The following is a 572-nucleotide window of genomic DNA, read 5'->3' as shown; positions in this document are numbered from 1 at the left end:
TATTTTCTATACAAAAATGCTATTTGTACACTAAAATCAGCCACCAATGTATTTGTGTATAAATACATGTGATTTTTAATTTATTTTCAATATATATTTATATTTCAATATGTATTTTATACTGGTAGCTGATTTTGGTGTACACGTATCATTAATCGTATATTAAAATGCAAAATATACTTTAAAATATAAATTAAACAACATTTTTTATTATGACTTTTTTTTTTGTGCACAATATTTTTAATAATGAAATTGGAAAGTTGTAACCATTTTGCTAAGTTGATCACTTTGTCAAAGTAAGTGGCTTAGGTAGGTTGAATCGAAAAGCAATATGATAACAACCATTTTATTTATTTATTTATTGGCGAAATTATATGATAATTAAGACCATGTGCTATGATATTTATTCATTATTCAATATAATAATGATTATACAATGAACTGGAATTATTCAATTAAACTTAGTATGCATTGACTTGTTCCATTGTATCCATTATTATTATTATTATTATTATTATTATTATTATTATTATTATTATTATTATTATTATTATTATTATTATTATTATTAA

Source organism: Arachis ipaensis, chromosome B09 (genome assembly GCF_000816755.2).
Source record: "Arachis ipaensis cultivar K30076 chromosome B09, Araip1.1, whole genome shotgun sequence".
NCBI lineage: Eukaryota > Viridiplantae > Streptophyta > Magnoliopsida > Fabales > Fabaceae > Arachis > Arachis ipaensis.
Note: the sequence above shows the minus strand (reverse complement) of the source record.